Here is an 8,977-nt window from a genome sequence, read left to right as displayed (position 1 = left end):
GGCGGTAGCAGAGTGCGAAGATAGATCGTGGGAAGAAAACCAACAGTCGTTAGGGGTTGCTCGATTAAACGTGCGGTTTCTCGGTGGTAGGAGCGGGGAAGAAAGTCAGTTCGGCGAGAGATCAGGATCAGCGTGCTACGGTGAAATACTTTCTAGGAGCGGCGGTGAAAAGCAGAGCTTGGTCGCTCGATGGAAAAGGGTAATAAATCATGGACGATGTTTAGCGTAAGTCTTTAATGTTTTAAACATTTTGTTTAGCGTTAACTTTTGGTATTTTACCGTTTAACTATTATTCACATACCAGGTTTAAATATTTTTTGTTCTCCGTTTAATTATATTCTATAACGTTTAAATATATAAACACTCTGTTTAAATATAGTTTTTATAGTTTAAAATAGAATGATCTCGTTTGAAATTGTTTGGTTTACATATGTTAGTTTCTGATGGTTCGTGAATCTTTGAAGAAGAAATATTTGTTAGGAGGCCGAGCGGATGGATGCCATTGCTCACGGAACCACTTGCTCGAAGGCGAGGATGAGAGGCGGCCTACTGTCAGTGCTTGTGGGACGCAGTTCTCCTACTTCAGGCACTGCGCGCGCACGCGTTCGCAGTAGGAGGCCTCCCCTACCCGTGATTACGGCAACCCCACTGCAGCCAGCCGCGGTCCCCGACCATGGCGGCTCGGGCCGTGCGGCCCATGGTGACGTGGGCGAAGATGTCGCGCAACTCTTATCTGACGTGCGAATATTGATGGCCAAGTTTCCTCGGCATCGCTCTCGTGTGGGCGGCTCGGAAGGGCGTTCGCGCCGATCGCGCCGTCATAGAAGCTGGCTGCCGGAGACGAGCGAGGCGTCGGTGCGGCAGCGGCGACGACAGTCATCGGGAAGAAGTCGTTTCAAAGGCGGCCACATTGAAGAGACTTGCGAAAAGAGGAGAGCAATCTGCCTCTGTCTCCAGCCTGGGTGACGATGAAACGATACGCGCCATTGACGGCGATCATTTGACTTTGAGTGCATCGCCGTTGATGACATGGGCGTGGCGGTGGAGGACGTGCGTAGATGATGTGGCCCGTTCTGCGGTTGAGGAAAGGTGGATTGACTCTCTTCTCGATGAAATCGTCGACCCGGTGGAGCCAAGGTGCTTAGAGATGTGGCGTCAGATGGACAGCGATCCACGAAGATCGAGAACAAGTTAAGGGTGTGTCTCGAGTGATCTTTGTTATCGTGGCCACGGTTGAGGAAGATCGTCCGAATCCAGTTCTTGGTGGTAGTCGATGCCATGACGACGAGCCCGGGGACGATTCCCTGACAGAGAACGACCATGTAAGGATGTATACTAGCGAGTTGATCAAGTCAGCCAGTCGTCCCGCGTCGAAGGAAGATCTTGATGAAGACCCGGTCGAGCGGCGAGGAGAGATGATCGAGGCGATCAAAATTGGACGAGACGGCTCGAGAGCTTTTATTAGAAGAAGAAGAAATGGGTTGGCACGAGTGCGTCTTAACTCGATCGAGCGAGGAGTTGATGAGGATCTTCCTCAGATCGCTACATGGACGGGTAAGTGTAACGTTTTTATGTTATTGTTTAAAGGGTTTCTTATAGTGTTTAACTATTTCTAATAGTGTTTAATACCTTTATGTTATCGTTTAAGTTTTCTACTTATCGTTTAATTATATATAATATCATGTAACGATTGATAATGTCGTTTAAATATTTCTGATATGGTCTTATATATACATTGATCGTTTAACCTCGATGTACTAGGTGTTGGAAGAATGATGTTGATCGACTCGCATGTGACAGTTATACTGCACTGCTTGAGTGGAAGGAGATGGTCGACTGATGATGTGATGGGCGCTTCGTGTCGTCGTACAAAAGTCGGCGAGCGAAAGAGCCGATATCCTTCTGAGTAGCGCCTCCATCATCGAGGCCAGCTTCTTGTCTGTCGTGTGGAAGAATATATGTTGTCGCCTCCTGAGCGGAGATGACGCACATGACACAATTATGGCTATGATCGGGGATGTCTGTCGCGACTGCATGAAGTTCAAATTGTCGTCCCTCCAGATAATCATGAATGGCCACTTCCATGTCGTGCGTCACAGACGATGATAAACAAGAATCGAGGCGTTATTCTTCATATCGGGAGTCACGATAAGGGACGCGTTGGACATGGTAAGTTCTTTAATTATGTCCAGATTAATATACATTTTGGTATTTAAATCGGTATTCTAATCTCGACTTGCGTATCTCGGCGGTGGAATCTATTCGAGCCTTTGTGTCGATATGGAGTTCGCGAGTCGGCGACGCAAGTACCCGTCGTCGTGCGACATAGAACCCCACGCGAAAAACAAGGGCGTCGATTGCGCCGGTCTCGTCATGCGGTTTATCGAGCGATTCTGCGTGGGGTGAGAAGTTACGACTACTGGCCGACGGACGTTCCTTACCTCGGATTACGGTATGTTACCCGCGTACTTAGGAGGGAGGCGGTAGGGCGTCCAGTGACAAAGGGGGTCAGTCGCTGGCGGGTTAAATTTTTGTTTTTGAATAACATGTCACCGTATGTCCGAGTCGTCGATTTTTCAAATGTAAATCTGGACAAATTCAATTCATTGTTTTCGTGTTCGAAGAACATGACTTATATATCTTAATGTAAATTTTTGTTTGTTTTTGAATTGTAAAGCGAGGTTAAATTCCATTCGGTTTTATTTCATTGTTTAATTTACGTTGTAATTGTGTACATTTCACTTTTCATTGTTTAAATATACTATATATCGTTTAAACATCGAGTTTTAAATATTTCAAAAATCACGGTGTGCACGTTTAAAAAAATAACACTGTCTCTGTTTAACTAAATCGACTCATTTAGTTTAAACATCGGTTGAAATATTTCAAATTACGATGTATCCGTTTAAAGAACAATGTCTACGTGTAAATACATTCAATTCGTTGTAAAAGAGTAAGAGTTTAAATGTGGAAAGGTTCCCATCAATACACGATGTTTCCACATCGTACGTCGGTTTATTATGATACCTGTAGTCGGCAGTTTCATTACTGATAAATCGTCGATTGTGAGCCGGGATCCTTGGCGGTGGCTGCGAATGTAACTTTCAGCGGACATCAAAGCGCTTGCGACTCGATCCTCTTTCGTCTCAGGCCGCCCGAGTGCCTTCTAGTCACGCGGTGCATGAAGCGAAGCTCACGATTTCGAGTCCGAAGGCACATCGTACGTCGGGTATAGGGGAATATAAGCTTCCTTGTCGCCCGATTTTGTAATTGTCGGCGGTGAAGTACTCGCTAATAAATCGATGTCACGTTGGTGTATGCATGCTGCATTATTCTTTGCGCAAGGATGTTTGCAGAGGATACCATAAACTTGCCACCTTCGACATGAACAAGTTCGATGGTGAGATCCGGAGGTTCTTTGCGTTGGTCGATCGACCGTAGCGATCGTGGCACTGACTGACCAACGAAGATTCGGTACGTCCTCGACAATGATCTCTAACCCGAGATGTATGTCGGGCGTAAGTAGCTCTCCCGTTTTGGTCGCTTGCTCACTTGCAGGTTACATAACATGCGCATCGACTTGAACACGGCGAATAAGGTTAAACAAAGGCGAGTGATGGTTAAATAATTCGATCGACATGTTTTAAACATTATTGTAATTATTTAAAGCAGAAATGATTAATATTTAAAAGTCGGACGAGTGTAATGAAACAAAGATTGAGAATGTTTAAAGGGTAATACTAAATGTTAAGTGTAAACCAACATTCGAGGACCTTATGGAGTCGACCATTTTACATCGGCAGGTAAATGGCGAGCTTCCTTGATCCAAGCATTGAGCGACTCGCGACGTTCGAATACATCTCACCCCAACGATCACCTCCGAGCGAGATAATTCGACCAATGTGCCATATCCGGTTTTATTAATCAACCGGTGATGAGCTTCGGGTGATATGGCACTGCGAGTTCGTTCAGCGGTATCGTCGAAATCTTTAGCGCGTGGATGCCAGCGCGATCGCGAGGCATATAGACCAGACCTCCTCCCTCGATGCCTTCCCGAGTCGGCATTGGCTTTCATAAAATTGACCTCAGAATGTCGAGAGAGGCGATGCAGTGGCGAAGAAGGGGAAGACTCTCGCAATTTGCAGCTCACGAGGCCACTTGGACCGTCCGCCACGAAGGTAATTATCTCACGATAATCTCCACTCGTATAAGGCGTCGCTAACCTAGATATGAACCAAGTCCAATTGGCGTCGAGTCTCGGTTGTCGATCTATACCGGGCGGCGTGGAAAAAAACCATTGTTACCATCTTTCCTCGTGGCGCGATGAGTGTGCCCGATATTTTCCAAGGAGGTGGGTACCAGTCGAGAAAGCAATGACGTGCCCTGCAAGCCCTCTTGAATCCCATGATACCTGCAGAAAGAAAGAATGCACGTTTAAAAAGCGATCACCGTCTCTCTCCGCGATCGCCATGACTGCTAGGGATTTGTCTCGACCGCCTTATCCACATAGCAAAGCAAGCGATCATAGCTGGAGATGTCAGCTGCTAGTCGAGGGACCGCTGGGCATGCTCTTTTCCCAACCAAAGCTCGCTTGTATGGTATGTGGACACCATGTTCCACTAACGTGTCCTCACGAATATCGATGGCCTTGTCTGAGGGGACGGTCGCCCTGAGCTTCGAATCACTCGTGCGCTAACCCATTTTTTGGGGACGCTTTCGGATGTGGCCTGAACCTATGCCACCACCGCAAGTGTGTGGCTCAGGTTGATTGTCTTGATTACGAAAGTATTTTTTTGTTATACTCTTTTTGATGCATGAAGGCGCCAGCGACAACCATGCTGGCGCATTCCACGATCGCTCTGATGTTTTTCGTTCTTTATGAATTTGAAGTCAAAATTCCTTTTGATTGCATGATTTGAAATACGTCCACGAAATGTTCGACACCGTCAAAGCGTTTGATCGATATCCAGCGACAACGCTTGAATGATCGGCGAGGGAAGGAAGACATCCCAGCGCCTGAGAGTCGCCATGGGGATGAATGGGAGCACTCGCGGAATCACGAATTCCACTGACAGCCCTGATCGAATGAAAAGATCGATATGTTAAGCGGAGGTATAATGTTTAGCGATAATGACAATAGTTAAAGCGTTAAATTAAATACTTAAGCAATTAACTAATAACGTAAAGGACTAGTATAATATGTTAACCGATGAGCGGACATATTTAAACAATAATGACCCAGAACAATGGAATAATTAAAAGAAAAGGAACTTCTGACGAGTAAACCTCGTTTTCGTTAGGATGAAATGATGGCGCATTTTACATCTCGCGACAATGATCAACTCTGACACGTTTGAAGATGGAATGGGACGTGACGCATCCATTTGGAAGTCGACATCGTTTTCGATTAGGCTGAAACCGTTTTATATCCGTCACGGTGTGATGAACTTAACCACGACAAGAGAAACTTGAGGACCCGTAGCTCGCATATCTCGACTAACACTAACTCCCGAAGTCGGGCAGTGAGACATTAGCACTCTTCCCTCCCAGGTTGAATCTAGCGATACCACAAAAACTCTCCATAATATATCGGGTCGAAAAACCAAATCGTCTGAAACCCAGAATGAAATGAAGAACAAAAAGAAGGCGAAGAAGAAGAAGTAGAAGATGTAAAGAACAAAGCGAGTCGGAAAAGCGAACAAAAAAAGTGCTTGAGTTGTATGCATGAGAGGTTAGACTAGGCGTGATGTGATTGGGCGGTATTTTTCCCTCCATCCCAAAGGGCAAAAGGGAAATATATGTCACTTTGTCATGAGGAAGACATATTGTCAGTCGTTCGAGATGAAAGTTCTCGACTCAACATGAGTCTCACGTGTAAGCGTCAAGCTTTTTATGTTTAAACAGATACATATAGTGTTTAAAATAACGGTTAATTGTTTAACTAAATTCTATATCATTTAAATAATATGTTATTGTTTAAATTGAATGCTTTTCATTTGACATCGCGTTGAAGATGGGTACCTCACGGGTCATTTTGTTTAAACATCTTTTACGTATTTTCTTAAACACAGATTGTCGTTGTTTAAAGAGTAACTCGAGTAGTGTTTAACTTTTTCTATTGTTTACACTCGTTGTCGTTGTTTAAAGGTAACTTTTTCTTAAACACCGTTGTCATTTGTTTAAACGTATTTACGTATTTTCTATTGTTTCTGATGGCGTTCTTTTTGTTTCCCACATTGTTTGTTTTTACTAGGTCTATGTTTAAATTTCGGAAGTTCGCGGTCGAATAAGCTTGTTTTCGTTTTATTTATAAAAGATTTACTACATTCTAACATTCTGACGTCAGCTCGGACTTTGGACACTCACGACTCGACCCTCAGTATAGCTGAAACAAGTGTACATGCATTCGAATGATCACAGCGGTTTGCATAACATGCGCATCGACTTCAACTGCACTGACGTACTGACATTAAAAAGGTTAAACAACACACATTCGTGAAAAGCGACTATTAATCGATGTAGTCGTGGTGGGACTTAAGCGAAGATCCACGATAGTTAAACACAAAATGTAATAGTTGTACAGCGGCGTAATGTTCTTAAATGGTAGCAGAAAGTCTCGAGTCGAAAAGGATCCTCGCTTAAAGGATGTTTTACTGATCTCCTCCTCTAGAGAATCCTCCATGATCACGAAATCAGTGAAAAAATTTCTTTTTCTTACCCAAGTCGAAATGCTCAGCTTAATTGCTTGCCCGTCAGCCCATCAGTTTGAAGAATCCTCGCGTTCGAGGCGATTATGAGAGCATTTCGACTAAGGGCGAAAAAGATAGTTTAACTGTTGTGTGATTGCGGTTACATGATTCTCAAGATAAGGAAGAAGGTTCAGAAACGTCCTTTCGAGATAGAAATGGTTGTCCGTGGGAAGAGGGAGGGAGCGAGGAGGAGGAGGAGGAGGATGATGAGGGGACGAGCGAGTGGTTGTCCATGGGGAGGGTTCTTTCTACATTTGTTATGGTGTGAATTCCACAAGCGGTGACTCTTCATATCAGAAAAAAAGTTAAGCGCTGCGATTGGCCGAGCATTGGTGATGAGCGAGGCGGGTGTTAGGAAAATTATATTTACTGAGTCATAAATTTTTAATGCGGTCATTAATTCTTATGCACGGGATACCATAACTCTTTGCCACCGCCACGTGCCACTGCCAGTGATTCGGATCAAGCGAAAAAGATCAGCGTTTTCTGAGAGACTTTGAGAATTTACGCGTTAATATGAATAGTTATACATGTAAAGACAACGTTAAGCGGAGATGGGAAGTATTACACGGATATGATAATTATTAAACATATTAGTAAAAATATTTAAAGCGTTAAACCAAAGCAGAAAAGCCCTTCGAAAAAGGTTGAACATGATGTGATTTGCGCTTTCCTTTCCCACCATTTTCAGGCCAAAAATGGGATTTCACAACATGGACCCATTTGAAGTGAACGGTAGGGGGTAAAAGGGAAGTTAAACACTAACGGAAGGGCTGTCCGTGGTGTGCAAAAGTAGGAGGGGGTTTTTGGAAAGTTTTAAAAATTACGAGGGGTGAACAGTAATTTTCCCTATTTTTAAATAAACAAATAAAAAGGTTGGCACCCAAGTCAAGGATCTACCAACTATGGTTGTCTTGTGGTGCTCCATGATTTGGGAATGCCTCTGCGAGCCCTGTCAATGTCATAGCCTTTAAATGTTGCTAGGTCTTTGATACAATGAACTGAATGAAGGCACCAGCTTGGTGAGTAGTGAATAATATCTGTTTTTTTTATTTTCTATATTTTGTTCTTATGCCAAAAATTTACTTTTCTAGGTTTTCGCATTTAGTAGTCACTAGTCAGTACACTTTATTTGTATTTTTTTTTTAATATTAATGATAATAAGTAAATTAGTTAATGATTGGATTGAAGTAATGGAAAATTACTTCGCAGTCTCTGAAACTTTTATTATTTTCAATAAGTCATTCTGATAAAATATTATTCTTTACGATTTTTTTTTTACAATCAGTTTTATTTTATTCTCCCGTTATTTTTAGAAGTTCAAATTTTGTTCGATAATACATAAATTTGAATAGATTTATTAAATAGTAAATGGATACACAAAAACTAAAGATCAAAACTAAAAACTGAAAGTGATGTAAAAATAATAAATACCAAATACCATAACTAAAAAGTAAAACTAACATGATGTAAGACTAGTAAATCAAAGGTCATTTAACCATAAGAATTAAAAATAATTTTGAAAAAAAAAAAGACTTCTAACAAATTTGAAAACATTAAAGAGTTTTTTTTTTAATCAATGGTAAAGTTGCACTTTTTAAATAACATCTCTAGAAGTAATAATTAGAGATGTATATAATTATAATATTATAAAATAAAATTAAAATTGAGACAACATTCATTTATTATTTTCACATCAATATATACAATTTTGTCTTTTAATATTTTTTTTGTCTGACTCATTAAAAGGAAAATGAATTCTTAACAAATTAGGGAAGACTTTTAAAAATTTCAAAATTAAAATAATTTTTAAATAAAAAAATGTATATTTTTTTTTTCAAATGGACAAGCTACCCTCCATGAAAAATTGAAAATCCTTGTTTTTTACTATAAAACAATCCTTATTCCTTAGTGATATATTTAAATCATTTTTACCGCATGAAAGTACATGCGTCGGGGAGTTGCTTTCATTCAATTAGAATAAATTATTTTACATTTTATAATTAAAATTATCAAAATAATCCACACACTAAAAATTTACATGCATCTAATATTTCTAATTAAAAAAATTGTCTTCATCTCGTTAAAAAAACAAAATTCACATCAGAACCCCCCTTATAAAAGATAAATACATACATATATATATTTACAAAAACAATTTTCCTCCCTTATTAAAAAAACTCCCAACTAATAATTAAAGCAATTAAACAATTCACCACCTTAAAAAA

The sequence above is a fragment of the Dioscorea cayenensis genome, chromosome 19 (genome assembly GCF_009730915.1).
Source record: "Dioscorea cayenensis subsp. rotundata cultivar TDr96_F1 chromosome 19, TDr96_F1_v2_PseudoChromosome.rev07_lg8_w22 25.fasta, whole genome shotgun sequence".
Lineage (NCBI taxonomy): Eukaryota > Viridiplantae > Streptophyta > Magnoliopsida > Dioscoreales > Dioscoreaceae > Dioscorea > Dioscorea cayenensis.
The sequence above is the reverse complement of the archived record's forward strand: the minus strand, read 5'-3'. Positions refer to the sequence as shown.